The following is a 17681-nucleotide window of genomic DNA, read 5'->3' as shown; positions in this document are numbered from 1 at the left end:
CGATGTCATGTGAAAACGATCCTGTTTTTGCGGGATTTGTCCACTTTTTGTGCACAATAATACATGACATCGTGTGAAAACAATTTCACTTTTGTGGGACTTGTCCACTTTCTGTGCACGTTAATGTGCAACATCGTGTGAAAACTATCCCACTTTTGTGTGATTTGCCCACTTTCTGTGTATGTTAATCCGCGATGTCATGTGAAAATGATCTCACTTGTGTGGGATTTGTCTACTTTCTGTGCACGTCGCCTTAATGTGCGACGTCATCTGAAAACGATTCCACGTTTGCAGGATTTGTCCACTTTCTGTGAGTGTTAATGTGCAACGTCATATGAAAACAATCCCGTTTTTGTGGGATTTTCCTGTTTTAAATCCCATTTCTGCATGGAATAAACCCCGTGTGATAAACTTCTAGGGCTTCTGGGAGCTGAATCCAACATCTCTTAAAGGGCACAGATTGGGGACCACTGTCAGCTAGAAGATTCCTTTGCACACCAATAAAGAGTGTTTCTCAAGCTATTTGTGGGGCCAGAACTGGTACCATATTTGTGACCGTTGACAATTGTTATTATGTTATTTTCTTATATCCTGCCTTTCTCCCAATATAGGGACTCAAGACAGCAAACAGCAGATTTAAAACAATACAATTTAAAAACAATACAACATTAAAATGTATAAATATAAAATTTATAAAACAATTAAACCATTTAAAAAGTTAAAAGAGTTAAAATAGAATATGTTAAAAATACAAACCTTGCTTCATTCTTTTCTGGAAGCTTTTCAGAGACAACTTGTGGATTGGGACTGGTCCAGAGATCTCCATTCTGAGTTGCACTGATGTGGAAAGCTTCACATGGGTCCAAAACATACTGCAGAAATAATCCAGTTTGAGACTGCTTTAACTGCCCGGGCTCAATGTTAGGGAATTCTGGGAACTGTAGTTTTGGGAGACATTTAGCCTTCTCTGTCAAAGAGAGCTCTGGTGCCACAATAAACTACAATTCCCAGGATTTCCTAGCACTGAGCCAGGGCAATTAAAGCCATCTCAAACTGGATTTATTTCTGAAGTGTGTTTTGTACCATGATTAGCTTCCTCTGCCTGTTGAATAGCTGTTGCTGCTGTGGTCCAGTCAGTGGTTACAGTGTTGAACCAGGACTCAAAACAACATGTCTTAAATCCCAGTTCTCCCATTTAGCTTCCTGGCTGACTTTGGGCCACCTACTGCCTCTCAGCCTAAAATACCTCTCGAGGAAATAAAGGGAAGAAGAGGGCCATGCATGCAGTCCTGAGCTTTCTGCAGGTGGGATTACAGAAGTTTTAGAGTGTCACGAAAGGGCAGCAAAGTGACAATGTTTCTATTGTTTTTTGTGGGTTTTTTGGGATCTATGGCCATGTTCTAGAAGAGTTTTTTCCTGGCATTTTGACAGCATCTGTAGCTGGCATCTTCAGAGAATGCTGGCATGGAAGAGAGTGGTTTATATATCTAAGGGTCACACAGGATATCTATCTATCTATCTATCTATCTATCTATCTATCTATCTATCTATCTATCTATCCATCCATCCATCCATCCATCCATCCATCCATCCATCCATCCATCCTGTCCCTTGGTTGGGAGAAGTGATTTCTGTGTTAACAATATACAGATTAACATGGAAACCACTCCTCCCAATCCAGGATCACACAGTGTGTGTGTGTGTGTGTGTGTGTGTGTGTGTGTGTGTGTATGTGTATGTATACACATACACACATACATATATCCCACTCACTTCCATGCCAGTATTCTCTGAAGATGCCTGCTGGCAAAATGTCAGGAACAAACACTTCTAGAACACATAGCCCAAAAAGCCCCACAAAAATTATAGATGCTGGCCATGAAAGCCTTCGACTTCACAATGTTTGTGTTTTTACTGCCAGAGGGGTGCATGTGGGATTTTCTGCCCCTTGTGCCAAAATAACTTGCATGGCTTGAAGTATTATGCACATTAGCTTGGGTAGATTGTGGGTGCAATTCCTCTTTCATTTCAGGGAACAAGATGGCCTGGACTGCCTCTGGCAAGTTCTTATAACAGAATAATTAACAGTAATAGTTTGAGTGCTGCACTATGATTCTGGAGATCCAGGTTCGATTCCCCATGTCAGCCATGAAACCAATTGGGTGACCTTGGGAAGAGCACATGCTCTCAGCCTCAGGGGAAGGCAATGGCAAAACCGCTTGTGAGTAAATCTTGCCAAGAAAACCCAATGATAGGTTCACCTTAGAGTTACCATAAGTCGGAAGTGACTTGAAGGCGCACAACAACAGATGAAACAGCTCTTTAAAATAAAATAAAATTAGTGTTGTGTTTAAAAAACAGGCCAAAATAACAATTTTAATGGGGCTAGCATGATGCAATTTTTGACTCTCAAAGAGTATGAAAAAGAAGGGTGCTGGGAGACTTGAAATGTTGAGTTCTCTCTTCCTTCCTAGATAAATAACCTTTGTGGAGGTAAGCAATCAAGAACATCTCAGTAGGCAGAAACTGACAGTCTGAACCCAAAAGGATAGTTAAAGTGACAGCAATAATTTAGTCCCCCTGTCTATTCATACTTCTTTGGAGGTTTATTGGATGCCGATGTAAAATATGGTGAGACATAGAGAAAATCCTATAATTTGTTTTGTGATTCTGAAAAAGAATGAGGTAATTGGTTTAAGGTAGGTTTGTCACATTAACCTTAAATATTCATCACATTTAATGGCTAATCTCAATTGGAGTAGACCCATTCAAGCAATGAAACATATGTAAGTGTTGACATCATGTTCCCAATGATTAGAAAGGTCTACTCCAGTTGGGACTAACAGTCAGATTTAGGCCATAATTACTGAGGATTTCCAAATATGATTTTATAAAAGGAATGTATTCCTTCTAGGCTGTTAACTCTGAAAAATGACTCAGAGTAGAACAGATTTTCAGTTTCAGATTAGCCCTCATGAGATACATCCCTCCCCACACAAAATATTTGATGCAAATGAAATCGTGTTTTCAGTGCTGCAACTATTTCACTTGTATGCTTTGCTTTTATTTCCAAATCGTGATTATTCCTTGTACCTGATTACATCTTTTCTTTTCTTGCACAATTCTGATCCAGTTATACATTCCTTTTATGGGATTGTGGTTGTGATTCATCAAGGTGGTCAAGTGCATATGGCTACACATTCTACATTCTCCCAAAGAATAATTAATCACTTAACAGATTTAGTGAAGGATGTCTGTGAGTCAGTTTTCTCTGTACTCAGCACACCTACATTGCTATATTATGCAAATATAATGTATAATAAATCGAGGAAAGGAAGATAATTTTTCCTGGGTTCAACCAGTGCTTCATCAGTAGTTTGCCAAATCCAAGCAACTCCCTCCCTATGGCTGGGTCTGCAATTCAGAGGCGTATAGTTTAGTGCAAGATTGCTGAAGTCATCAAACACTTCCCTTTCTTTTATTCCCATGCAGTTAAAGTATGGCTAAATGTATGCTGTAGTAAGCAACTTATAAGCAGCTATCCACAGTCTCTTTTTACCTAGTAATGTATTTGCATTTGTTAAAATGGTGATTCATGGAATCCAACTTAATATTTCATGGGAAAATATTATTTTGCAGTTGTTACCCATGTCCCACTCCTATTGACATTACAAGGGCTCACCCCATAGTCTCAGGCTTTGGTCTTTAAATTTTAGGGTGTGGGAAGTTGCTGACTTGGCACACCTAAGTCACCAGTAAGGTTCAGTTGGCAATGAAGTCAGACCCTGTATATGGAATGAGGATTGGGTCCATTTTGTTTTTTACCTCAAGTAGCAAAAGTATTGGACCAACACAGTGCGTTGTATTTTGGATTCATTCTATAGTGGCCAGGAAAGTCAGCAATAGAGTCTGGGAACACAGAAAATAACAGCTCCAGTTGTTTGTTTTGCTCTTTCCAAGTTTGTGGAATTTCATACTGATTTTAGTGGAGTCTCGTGAGGGAGAAACTCCATCCCTCCAACATTTCACAGATGAAAAGTAGGACACATGTGGCCAAGGGATATTAGAGCATTGTGAAAATGGAGTGGCCAGGAAACAAGAGGGTAAAAGTTATTAATGAAAAAGAACATGCAAAGCTATTATTTTAAGCAGAGAAACCCTGGAATAGTTTTTGTGGGGTTTTCAGGCTCTGTGGCCGTGTTCTGGAAGACCTTCCTCAGAGAATTCTCTGAAGATGTTGGCAAAAATTCAGGAATAAACTCTTCCAGAACATGGCCACATAGCCCGAAAAACCCAGAAAATCTATGGATGTCAGACGTGAAAGCCTTCGACTTCACATCAAATTCAGGAATGCATATACTAAATTTAGGAAGGCCTTATAAAAGGGAAGAAAAAAAACACCTAGGAAAGGTAGTAATTTGCTCTTCTCCTTCCTGAGTTAATGAGCACAAACTACTTTTGAACTCTGTATTCAGTTTATAGCAACTGAAGCAAGACAAAGGAGAAAAGGGGGAGGAGGAGATACTTTAAAAGCAGCTGAGAAAGTGGGATAGCAGAGGATTAACTGGGACTATCCTTACCAAACTGACAGTTGGAGGATATGCAACACTTGATTTCCCCAACACTTGCTGGCTAATGTGCTATTTCTGTGTCACTCTAATTTTATATTTGCTTCCTCTCTAAAAGCTGGGAAACATTACTTTCCTCAAAATCTGTGGCCCCATTCAGACTGGCATCAAAAACCTGGAAGGAACTGGGCTGATTCAGATGCCCCTCCCCTGAATCTCTCTGTTAGCAAGTGCCCACTACAAAAAGAGGGGCATTTTAAATCGAATGCATTCTGTGCCTGCTGTGAAGGTGCCTGCTGTCAATCAAGCGATTGTCATGGTGACGTTTTTGCAGGGGCATCGGAGGTGTCCTCCCCCTCCTTTTTTTTTAAAGAGCCATGCACAAAATGCCCCAAAGAGTCAATTTTTTAAAAAACCTCTTTTTTGTGTGTTGTGTGTATATGTGGGCATTTGGGTCAGATCTGCCACGTCCACATTTTCAATCCCATGCAAGCTAATGCATCCACCACTCCTTGCTCCCCAGAATGCCTCTTACACATGTAATAATAATAATAATAATGATTATAATAATAATAATGATAATAATAATAAATTCCTCACCTCAGAAATGCCAGTAAAGGATGCAGTTGCCATGCATTCCCTTTTTTTTTTTGCTTTTAAAAGCAATTCAGGGCTGCCTCTGAATTCAGTAGCAAAAGCATGTATCATTGCCTAATTGATAAGAGCAAAAAATGTAACATTCGCATTGTAGGATTGTAACATTTGCATTCGCAACATTTCCCCTTTGCTTGAAGCGAGCAGAGAAACCCTTTCTACAAGCTGCTAGCCCTGCTCTATCTGCCTCAAGAAAAAAAACCATGCACATATTTGGTCAAAAATAATTTTTTAAAAATATGAAAAGGGGTGTGTGTGCCTGATGTGAGCTCCGTTCGTGTCCCGCCTTTGACTTGACCTGACCTGACCCTTTTCCTCCTGCTAGAGGAGCTTTGCCATTGCCTTCCACTGAGGCTGAGAGAGTGTGACCTGTCAGTTCCAAGTAAAGTAGACCCATGGAATCAATTGGGAATAAAATGGAAATGCAGCACAGGCATTCCTGTAGCATCCTCATATAACACAAATAATAATAATAATAATAACAATAACAATAATAATCCAGGAGCAAGAGGAAGTGAAAGTAGAACAAGCAGCCTGATTTCCCTACATGCCCCAGCATAGCCCTGCAACCAAATTCCCCCTGGAAATTCTCCTCCTCCTCCTTCCTTCAGACCCTCTCCTTCCTTGGGGATGCCCACTGACCCTTTTCCCCAGCTCCTTCATCCTCCTCCTCCTCCTGCTCCATTTTAGGATCCCCTCCATGGCTCCCTTCCTCCCACAGCCCCTTTCTCCTCCTCCTCCTCTTCCTCCTCCTCCTACATCACTTTCTCCACCCCCCACCTCTCTCTGACAGCCTTCTGCAGCCCAAAAGTCACCCCTGATTTCCCCCTTGCTCCTGTCACCCTTTGCATCCAGCGATTCCCCTTTTTTCGGCTCTTTCCTCCTCCTCCTCCTCCTCCTCCTCCTCTCCCTCCCTTCTGATGATGGGAGGGAATGCTCCGACCTCTGCCCACCCCCTGACCCTAATCCCGCCCTAATTTGCCCCGATCATGATCGAGGACAAGTTCAAATTTCGCACAACCCGAGTCTTTTGGGAAAAGATGGATTTTAGCCTGAATCCGGATACCTCAGTGTATGGGGCATTTCCTTGTGCAAGCCCCGACATGGATTGTGATGGATTCGGATCCAATATGAACTTCACGTGCAAGCATCGCTTTCAAACCCAGTTTTTTCTGTAGTCTGAATGGCCCCATAGATAGGAAAACTCATACTCACTAAAATGTCAGTCAAGTTTCTCTTTGAAGATAGACATTGGCAAGCCAACATGCATGTCAGCTTCTGAGTATATGTTTAAGAGGAGTGTGAGTGCCTGCACGTAATACACAGACGCACACATCCTTCCTTATTTATTTTATATATTTCCCCCAGTATCTGTTTTAAGACATAAGCAATGGCTCTTATACATTGGAGTACCTGTGCTGACCTTGACAATGTGGCAATAAAAGGAAAACCTGGTCTTGCATTAGCAGTCTATCAAGCTCTTTCTCTGTCCAGTAAATGGATGACAACATGAGATAAAAGGTATACGCTCTTTGTTCCCCTTGCATCATAACTGATTAATCCAAATGCTTACAAGACGTGGCTTGATCTGTCAAGTTGCATTATTTTCTTAATTGAGTCACCATAAAGCATAGCTTTTCTTTGTGCCACTCCTTGATCCATACCACCTCTAGGATTATTCAGTATGAGAAATTAATATTCCAGATGGACTGTTTTTAGCCAGTTTTTGAGAATATATGTCGAGCATTCTAGTCCCATCTGCTGCTAAAGTTGTAGCAAAGGGCCTGTCCCAGCTATTGCAAAAAAAAGTGAGATCTCTCACAACAGAAAGCCTCATTTATTACTGGTTAGGACTTCCTAGGAAAGCATTTTCAATTCACATGAACCTGTCCAACCAGCAGAGAGTGGAGGGAGGATGGAGGAAGTTGGGCAGGTAATTTGGCCAATACATATTAAGATTTCATAATAAGAGAGACCAGCCTTTCTCAACTTTCTTACCTTGAAATCATTTCCAGGTCTCAGGGAACACCTACAAAAATATTATATCTATACCTGAACCCCAGAAGCCTCTCATGGAACTCTAGTGTTCCAGGGAACCCTGGTTGAGAAACCCTGCCATAGACAATTGGTTAATCGTAGATCTCTTTTGTGTCTTTGCTGACTGTTGGCTCTGAAGATCTGGATGGGCTTTCTTTCTTTTTAAGGGTACTGCTCTAACATAAAGGGCCTGTTATCTCCTTCCATCCAGCAAAGAGCCCCGACTCAAAACTAGAGAACCACACATCCTAAGGGTGTGTTTGTTTTTGTTTTGCTGCAGTGTGCCCTGGAATTAAAATCCTCTAGGTAGGAATAGAATATTTCTGTTTGTGCTGAAAATTGCATCTGGATGTTCCATCAAGGAGAGCATCATTTGGGTGTTTCCAAAATTAATTCCAAGAACTTTAGCAACAGATAGAGCAACCAACAGGAATATTTCCTCTGTTTCACTGCTCAGAGAGCTTTAAAAAGGGTGCTTATTTTAATCAGGCTTCTGTCAGTGTATCAGAGCCATTTGAAATGGAAATTCTTCATTATAAAAACATATTTGTTGTTAAAATTTTGTGTTTCCTAGCGCTCCCCAAAATATATGAAGACAACATAAGGAATTCTTTTCATACATGCACGCCATTAACATGTAAATCAGAGTAAGGGGTATGACTTAACATAGGTTAGATGAACCTGTGGAAGAGGACTGCTTAATCCTCCGTTCTCCTGCAGTTCCAGGCTTTTGGGGAGCCTTGGACAAGATGTTCCCAACACCATCCATCCCTGGGCCTGTTTCTTTGTCTCCACAACCAAGACTGTGTCCGCACTGAGAGAAAAACCTGGCTTATCACTGAGGCTTCAGGATCCATGTGGAGGATTAGCTGCTTGCATAACCAGCAGCTACTGCTGTCCAATACTGGCAGTACTGTCTGCACATCTCTCCCTCCCATATTGGCCCTGGTCTCATTAAAACACAGTATACATATTTTGTATCATTCCTGTGTTATTTTCAAAGAATTACCCAAGTTGGTCTCTTGTAGCATAAAAAAGAGGAAGCAAGAATGAAGGTGGGAAAATGTGGCAGTACCTTTAAGACTAACTGGCTTTTATTTTTGCATGAGCTTTCATGGATAAAACCCACTTCTTCAAATGCAGTATCGACTGGTATTAAGACCTCATGCATAAAGCATATTTATATAGTTGTGGATGTAGGATAGAATGTAATAGGATCCAGAAAGATACAAATCATGACCCTTGCCCTAAATTTTTAAAGGCCTGTGGTTTGTGCTACATTCCCCATATTCATAGTGCATCTACACTGTAGAAATAATGCAGTTTGGCACCACGTAGAGTTGTAGCTCCACCCTATGGAATCTTGGGATTTGTAGTCTTTCTTTAGCCTTCCCTGACAAAGTGTGCTGGTGGCTCACAAAACTACAGATCCCAGAACTCTGTAGGATGTCTCCATGAAAGTTTAAGTGGCATCAAACTGTATTATTTCTACAAGGTAGATGCACCCATGGACCTCATAGAATAAAATACAGAGATTAAAATGCATTTTAAGAGTCACTTGTAAGTGTGGTCCTGAATAATTGCAGTCATGCTATAACAAAACCCCGAGAACCCTGCAGTGAGCCTTTATTAGCAGCTGTTTATGATAGTTGTATTATATATATTATTGTAGTTGGCAATTAATTTAAGTTTGAGCAAAGCCTGCAGGGCCAAAAACAGTGACTCACTCCTGCATAAAGCTAAGATACAGGAAACAGTTAAACTTCATAACCTGTTGATCATGCATTATGCAGGTTAATATCCTTTTTCTTTTGTACAGTCTTTAGTTAAGGGTGTGTATCCCCAAATACAGATGAGAATGAAGTATACGTAGGTGGGAGAGGCTTAATACCTCTTTCCAGTTGGATTTTGTTCAAAAATTCACACCCACAACAATTTGCATGGAAGCCGAAAAGAAAAGAAAAATGCAATTTACACTAATGTTAGTATCTTGTAGCATAAAAAGGAGGAAGCAAGGGGGAAGCGGAAAAAAGAAATGTGGCAGCACTTTTACTAAACAACTAAACAGATTAAACAAATAACAGATTAAAAGAGCTTTAAAGCCTAAAATTGTGCAGAAGTTTAAAGTTTAAAATTATGCACATGCACATTTTGAAAAACATTAATTTTTATTTCTTACAACATAAAGGGGGAATTTTCTGCATTTTTATCTCTTATATAAAGGGAGAATTTTAAAACAAAAATCAGCTTCAAGAGAGGTTTATCAGCCTTCACCTATATACAGTACATTGTTTCTGATTTTACACTGGCTTCAATTCATGCATCGCTAGAGAGTATCATGCAGTTTAACCCACAGAAAAAGAGATTGTTATCACACACCCTTTTGTGAATTGCATTTTAAGAACTTTTATTTCATCCCTTTCATCCCTTTTCCAACATTTGGCATGTAATTCATATTTTTCAAAATGTACATATACATAGTTTTAAATTTTAAACTTGTTCATAGTTTTTGGCTTTAAAGCTGTTTTAACCTTTTTAGTTGTGTAATATGTGTTTAGTTTATTGTTTTAAATTATGAATTCTTTTAAATTTTTTAAACTGATTTTACTGCCCAAAGATCCATAATATAGAGCAGGATATACATGTTTTAAAAATAAATAAATGATATCTTGAAGTTGTGCACAAAACAAATAGAAACATTTTTAAAAGAACCTGAAGATAATTAAAATACAAAATATTAAATTATTGGTGCTTATATGTATGGTTGTGAAAGTTGCACAGTGAAGAAAACTGATAAAGGATGAATTCACCTGAAATGTGGTGCTGGAGAGTTCTGTGGCTACTATGGACTGCTAAAACGACAAATGAATGAGTCTTAGAGCAAATCAAGCCTGAATTCTCACTAGAAACCAAGATGACTAAAGTGAGGCTGTCTTATTTTAGACATACCATGAGACAATGTTTTAAAAGGGATGATAATGCCTGGTAAAGTGGAAGGTAGCAGGAAAAGATGGAAACTGCACTACAGATCGATTGATTTAGGAGCTAAACAGACTGGCCAAAAGGGCCTGTGTCAGGGTGGAATGGGGCATGGCCACTGGACGACACATGCCCTGACTCCACCCCAGCCAGAGTTATGCCACCTACCAACAACATGGCAGGCAGCATTAAGATGCTCCTTTGGCACAGTGTTCAGATGACACACGCCAATAGAAGTGCAAGAAAGTGCCACTGTGACGGCAAAGGCACCCTTATTCTGACTTCAAAAGGAGTGGCATTTTGCTGCTTCTTTTAGGGCTGGCAAAGTGGTGGATCAGGCCCATTGCATGTGGTTGCTGCAGGCCCAATCCAATCCTGAAAGGGGTGGCATCAAGCTGTCTGTTTTGTCCCATTGTCAAGGAAGCTATTGAAGCCCTGGGTTTGCAAGATATGAGTAAGATAGTTGATGACAGAGGCTCTTGAAGGTCACCATAAGTTGAAATTGATTTGACAAGCAAATAACAACAATTATAACATTTAAAATAAAAAATGATCTCTCTCATCCTGCTTCTTGCTCTCATTCCGGATCAGGAACACTCACAGAGTCCAGATAAATCAAGTTCAAGACTAGTCAGATTTCTGAAGAAGTGGTGGAAGAGCATAGAGTTCGTGTTGCAAAAATCTCTTACCTGTTTCTCAGATGTCTCCGCTGCTACTTATCATCCTTGTTCTACTAACCTGGGCTGCAGGCCTCTGCAGTTATGACAAAGCATGGCAGATTATTTATCTCCAGTGCTAAAACCTCTATAGTAATCAACACAAGAGATAGTAAATAGTTACAGTATTTGCCTTTGTTTTACACAGAAATGTTGGCGCAAAATGGGATTCCCCCTACTATTGGATGGAAGCCACGGCAACCAAAAGCTGCAGCCTCTGGGTGGCCTAAAAAGAACCCGCCCCTGGTGGGTTCTTTTTAGGCCACGTGCGGGGTGCCATTGGTGTGCTTGCACATGATGGTAATGATGTCTTTGCGGCATGGCATGGCATGGCGCTGCTTGGGCACTCCACCGCATGGACTTCATCGTGGCTCACTCCATCTGTACAGGGGCATGCCAAAATGGCACCCAGGGTGCAGGGTAGGGTTGTTGAGCATGTAAACACTCAGCCCCGCACACCCCTAGTTTGGGCCCAGGCTGGTGTAAAGCACCCGTCTGTCAAACCCCAAATCCTCTGGAAAAGAAGCTCATTTTTAGAAAGCCTTTTTACACCTGCCCTGCTTCCCCTGTTTTCTTCCTTGTCCTCTTTCCAGCTGGACGTTTTTTTAAACAGCATTGCCATTGAAAGGATGGTGAAAGAAATCTTGACAAGCAGAGAGTTTTGTGTCAGGTTTCAGCAACATACCTGCAGTAAACAATACAATAAAGCCTGAGCTGGGAAAGAATACAATTCTACTGTAGTCAATCCTACCGGAACTATCTGTGCATGCCTAGCGTAGGAAAGGTAAACAGTAGCTGTCTCAAAAATCACACACTGAGCATGCATGAACAACAAAACATACAAAAAACAGTAAAGTAGATAAGTCTGTCTTGCCAGCTGCCTCCAACGTGTTTTAAAAAATGGGTCTATACATTTTGGTCACCAAAATGGAAATCATAAGAAACGTGAAAGCTGGTTAAAAAAAAAAGAAGAAAAAAAAAAAGGGGGGGGGGAGAGATCCCTGGTTACATTTTGGAAGAAGACTCCTTCAGAGTTTGCAGTGGATTTTCCTGATGTATTTCGGATAACCAATATTTAATTGTGCAGTAAAGTCCAATTCTTTTTCTCCCAATGTGGAAAAAGCTTCCTACTGACTTCACCTGACTTGTCTCAATTGGTGTAGTAAAACTCTGATGCATGCCTGGATCACCTATAGCACAAAAAAACTTGCAGATAATCCAGTAGTAGCAAGAGGAAATTATCCTTTTATGACACCAGTTTAGGTGTCATAAAAATTACATTTTTAAAAAACCTGTAACCATCCAAGTCATCTTCAGTGACTCGGATGATGGAACAGAGGGCATGCTTATCAAAATCCAGAGGGTGAAGGCCAATGCAATTTGAGGCTACATCAATAGGAGTTTAGTATCTAAATTGAGGGAGGTAATAGTACCACTCCATTCTGCTTTGGTCAGACCTCACCTGAAATATTGTATCCAGTTTTGGTTAGCACAGTTCAAGAAGGATATTGAACAAGCTGGAGTGTGTCCAGAGGAGGGTGACCAAAATGGTGAAAAGTCTAGAATCCATGCCCTACGAGGAGCAGTTTAGGGAGTGCGATAAGTTTAGCCTGGAGAAGAGAAGGTGGAGGGATGACATGATAGCCATGTTTAAATATTTGAAAGGATGTCATATTGAGGGTGGAACAAGTTTATTTTCTGCTGTTCCTGAGACTAGGACGCAGAGCAATGGATTCAAGCTATAGGAAAAGAGACTCCACCTAAACATTAGGAAGAACTTCCTGACAGTAAGAGCTGTTCGACAGTTTAACATGCTCCTTCACGACTGAAGGAGCTGGATGGCCTTGTGATGACAGAATTGGGGACATACTTATCAAATTTGATACCAAATTAGGAAGAGTAGCAAATGCCCCAGAGGACAGGATCAAAATTCAAAATGACCTGAATAGACTAGAAAGCTGGGCCAAAGCTAACAAAATGAATTTCAGCATGGAGAAATGTAAGGTACTTCACTTAGGGCAGAAAAATGAAATGCACCGATATAGGTTGGGGGACACCTGGCTGAATGAAACTACATGTGAAAGGGATCTGGGAGTCCAAGTAGACCACAAGTTGAACATGAGTCAACAGTGCGATGTGGCAGCTAACAAGGCCAATGTGATTTTAGGCTGCATCAATAGCAGTATAGTGTCTAGATCAAGGGAAGTAATAGTGCCACTCTATTCTGCTCTGGTCAGGCCCCACCTGGAATATTGTATCCAGTTCTGCTCACCACAATTTTAAAAGGATGTGGAGAAACTGGAGCGTGTCCAAAGGAGGGCAACTAAAATGGTGAAGGGTTTGGAAACCATGTCCTATGAGGAACGACTTAGGGAGCTGGGGATGTTTACCCGGTTGAGGAGAAGGATAAGAGATGATATGATAGCCCTGTTTAAATACTTGAAGAGATGTCATATTGAGGAGGGAGCTAACTTGTTTTCTGCTGCTCCAGAGACTAGGACCCGGAGCAATGGATGCAAGCTCCAGGAAAAGAGATTCCACCTCAACATTAGGAGGACCTTCCTAACAGTAACGACTGTTCGACAGTGGAACACACTCCTTCCTCGGAGTGTAGTGGAGTCTCCTTCCTTAGAGGTCTTTAAACAGAGGCTGGATGGCCATCTGTCTGGGATGCTTTGATTGAGATTTCCTGCATGGCAGGGGGTTGGATTGGATGGCCCTTGCGGTCTCTTTCAACTCTATGATTCTGTGATTCTATCTCTTCCAACTCTGTGATTCTATGAATCTATGACCTCCTATGCCAATACTGTAGCAATGGCTCAAAGTAGATAATAGGAACAAGAGCATGCCTATACGGATATTTGTCCCAGATTAATTATATATAGTGTTGTAGCACAATTGGATGACACAGAACTGTCGTCACCAGTACTGACACAGTACAGATGATCAGATAACAGCACTGGTTACAGTAATCTCTGCTGGTTACAGCCTGTCCTGTTCTGACAGGGCTGAGCACATGATAGAAAAGCCATTTTCAAGGCCTATCTATTGTAGCTTTCCTCATCCAGCTGCTATCCAGATGTGTTGGCCATGTTGGTTAGCTATGGTGGACATTGTAGACCAACATAGAGATATTTGAATGGTGCAGGGTGCTCTAATGATTCTTTGCAAGATTGGAACCCTTGGACCAGGTTACTGGGAGAAATTGACAAGATCCAATTAACAGGCTGACAAAGTGTAAGTCAACAGTGTTCTTATATCAGATATCCAGAGGGTGAAGACAGTTCCTTCTTCCCAGACATGCAATAACAGTTGGAGGACCTTTGGTGCAGCTCCATGCTCCTGGTCACTGATAATCTGCACAGGTACATTGGGTTTGGTCCAGTTAGTCTTGCATATCTAGGGAAGACAAAACAACCTCTGATCCATGCCAAGGTTGCTCCTTTTTCAGGGTATGTAGAACATGCCCAGGTGCATCTCCAGAGCTGATGAGTGGCATGGGCTTGGAAGGAACCCATCCCACTGTTGTACACCTAGGCTGAAGGCATCAAGGAAAGGAGATACTGGATATCTTCCATAATGCCCACAAAAATACAATAAGCCACTATAACTGGAGATGATGCCAGTATATCTCACCAAAAGGATTCTAGCCTTTTACTGATTATTAATATCAGTAGGTTAAGAGGTGATATGATAGCCCTGTTTACATGTCTGAAGGGATGTCATACTGAAGATGGAACAAATTTGTTTTCTGCAGCTCCAGAGAATGTGACCTGGAGAAATGGCTTCAAAGTACAGGAGAAGAGATTCCACCTCAACATTAGGAAGAACTTTTTGATATTAAGAACTTCTTAACAGTAGAACATGCTCCCTCGTAATGTGGTGGAGTCTCCTTCTTTGGAGGTTTTTAAGCAGAAGCTGGATGGCCATCTGCCAGAGGTACTTTGATTGTGTAGTTGCATGTCAGGGGTTTGAACCTGATGGCCCTTGTGGTCTCTTCCAACTCTATGATTCTATTAGTGCAAAATATTGGTGCAAACACACCAAATCCGGCATCATTATAAGGAAGTCTGAAGAAATACTCAGGAGTAAGCTCCGGAGCTGTCCAATGAATTATTTTTTTCAAGTCAAAGAAATGTTTGGGCAACCCTTTCTCCATCATGTAGGAAAACTTGCCCTGGAGAAGAAACAAAGGTTGCAGTTCTTCTGTGGCTCTTGCCTTGCCAGACTTGCTGCCATCAGCTTGTATGTAATGTCAATGGGTGTGGTAGTAATTGGCCTTGGCTATTCTGACAAAAAGTGGTCAGACTTAAATCTGAGATTTCCAAACATAGTCTGGAATCCTGTAAGGGAACTGTGCTAGTGTAAAATCACTGTCTCTATCAATCTAATTTCTGCTGCAAGAAAAGCAGAATTTTGTGACCTGTATGACTTATATACGTTGAGCAAATTTGCACATCTTATCTGAACAATTTTGCAGCCTTATTCTTGTAATTTTGCACCAGTTTTGCTAGTTATCTATTTTGCTTGTAAGATAAGAGGCAGATAATTTTCGTAGAAGGAGCCTCTGTATGTAATGGTAGGGATGGGACAGTATATGTAACATTCCCAAGGAATGTTTTCTTAACTTCCAGATATGCCCGTGCCAATATGAGTCAAAAGAAATATGTGGAAGAGATCTGTTCTCAGGCAGGTATATATAGAGAGAGCTTTGCTTCAAACAACAACAAAATATATGTTCTTTTCACTTTTCCTTGCATAGGGAAAACAGAATATATTATTTAAAAAAACTATTTGGAGGAAAATTGCATCCCCTGATATTAATAAGAAAAAAATCAACGGACTTTGGACTTTGTTCTGTGTTTCATCTGTTGATCATTTTCATGTCAGATTAATTTTAACACCTTTTACTGACTGAGAATCTTGCAGTTTTCACATTGGAATATCATTCAGTTACTTGAATGCTTCACTATTCAAGTTGTTGTTGTGTGCTTTCAGGTCGAGAGGGTTTGCCTTTGCCTTCCTTTGCGGCTGAGAAAATATGACTTCTCCAAGGTCACACAGTGGGGAATTCGAACCCTGATCTCTAGAATCATATTCCAGCTCTCAAAACACCACTGCAACATGGTGGCTCTCTTCATTCAAGTACTTAGTCATAAGGAGTACTACTTAGTAATTTCAAAAATCTTCTGTTCCTGCTGTAGATAAGACCAGCTGGGCAATGGTTCAAAAGTGGAGGAAGCTACTCTTAAATTGCATTCAGAAAAATCAAACATCTTGTTTGCCTTTCAGAAGAGATTGCATAATCTTGTTTGAGCATAGATTGTTTACAGCATGTTTAAACTAGGCCGTTTTAAATTTCAGCTCACGTCATGTGCTGCAGGGCACTGTGTGATGTGCAGGAGGCATTTATTCCTTTTTCATCTCTACTTCCAAGTGTCATTATTTTGATTTTGGCAAACTAAAAAAGAGTTAATTAAAAAGTATATATTGTTCCTAAGGGTGACTAACTGATCCTACATATGTTTACTTGGAAATAAATATGGGACTTAAGCAAGTGTGAATAGGGCTGCAACTTTATTCTCTCCACTTCTTCTTAAATGACACAATCACGAAGGGCAGACAAAGCTGAATCTGCACCAACAAAACAACCCAGCCCCAGTGTGCAATATTCTGCACCAGTTCCACCATTTATGACAAACCTACTGGTGATAAACCGGATTTATATTTTATTGATAGCCACACATATCCCCTGTCCAAATTCAAATTGGTACAAAAGGGCATTTCTTCCCATATCTAAATTGGAGTATTTTAAGGCACATGACAGCAGCAGCTGTGTTTTTCTCCCCATCACAGCATGCATAAACCTATAAACCAATAGCCTTTATTAGTTTCCGATTAGTCTTACCACCTACCTCCCACTGTCGTTGGATGGCTCCCACATCCAATTTTCTCCTCCCTCCCCACTTTGCTCCCCAGTGAGTGATCATGAGGGAAATTTAAAGCCCCCCCCACCAGAACAGAGAGTGGGTGATGTGTGGATAGAGGGAGCAAGATAGGAGAAAGGGACAAAGAGTGTGAGGGTTGTGTATTAAGCAGTTTCAGTCCTCTTCACTCACCATGCATGCAATGAATAAGTCTGCCTGAAGCACATGCTTCACTCCCTCCCTCTGTAATCTCACCTACAAGTGCACTTTGCAAGTTTATTTAGGTAATAAACTAGCTCCCTCCTTCCTTCCTTCCTTCCTTCCTTCCTTCCTTCCTTCCTTCCTTCCTTCCTTTTAAAAGGAAGACTTTTGGTAACCACGGTCTATTATAGAGATGCTGTGTAAGGTACAGTGGGCCATTGGTATCCACTGGGGTTTGGTTCCAGGACCCTCTGCAGATACAAAAATCTGTGGATGCCCAAGTCCCATTATGCACAACAACAACAACAATAATAATAATTTATTTATATCCTGCCCCTTTGAGGTCAATCGGGGCAGCTAACAGTAATAAAATACAATACGTCATAATCATGATTCTATGATTCTATGACATAATAAAATGGTGTCCTTTACATAAAATGGCAAAGTCAAGGTTTGATATTATATATGTGTGTGTGTGTGTGTGTGTGTGTGTGTGGTGGATGGTTGAATCCATGGATGCAGAATCCATGAATATTTTATTTCCTCATTTTTTCAAGAGAGGATGCAATGTGGAAGGCATAGAAATAAATAAGAAGGGA

The sequence above is a fragment of the Sceloporus occidentalis genome, unplaced genomic scaffold (assembly GCF_023333645.1).
Source record: "Sceloporus occidentalis isolate IW3139 unplaced genomic scaffold, rSceOcc1.0.p SCAF_2, whole genome shotgun sequence".
Taxonomy (NCBI): Eukaryota; Metazoa; Chordata; class Lepidosauria; order Squamata; family Phrynosomatidae; genus Sceloporus; species Sceloporus occidentalis.
This window is presented reverse-complemented; position numbering follows the sequence as displayed.